This window comes from Anopheles ziemanni (assembly GCF_943734765.1).
Source record: "Anopheles ziemanni chromosome X unlocalized genomic scaffold, idAnoZiCoDA_A2_x.2 X_unloc_45, whole genome shotgun sequence".
In the NCBI taxonomy this organism is placed as follows: Eukaryota; Metazoa; Arthropoda; class Insecta; order Diptera; family Culicidae; genus Anopheles; species Anopheles ziemanni.
In genome coordinates this window covers 170,001-170,298 of record NW_026689813.1, presented here as the reverse complement: position 1 = coordinate 170,298, position 298 = coordinate 170,001, and positions in this window count along the sequence as shown.

Here is a 298-nt window from a genome sequence, read left to right as displayed (position 1 = left end):
ATCACAACGCTTGCTAACCATGCAAGTGGTCTGGAGTATAGGTGATACTGACATACCACCGAGATGGTACATCTAGTATTGGGTCACCAAAACCAAACCAACCCCAAGTATCAACCCGGCATACTCAGAGTGATGGATCCGCCAACCCGTCCCGGCACTCCAAGTCCTTGACGAACCGAAAGTGTTTGCCCGGTAAGGCCATTAGATCACAACGCTTGCTACCCCACGGCGAGCTAAACATGCAAGTGGTCTTAGGCAACAGGTGACACCCGAAATTCATCCGAAGATGGAATATCAA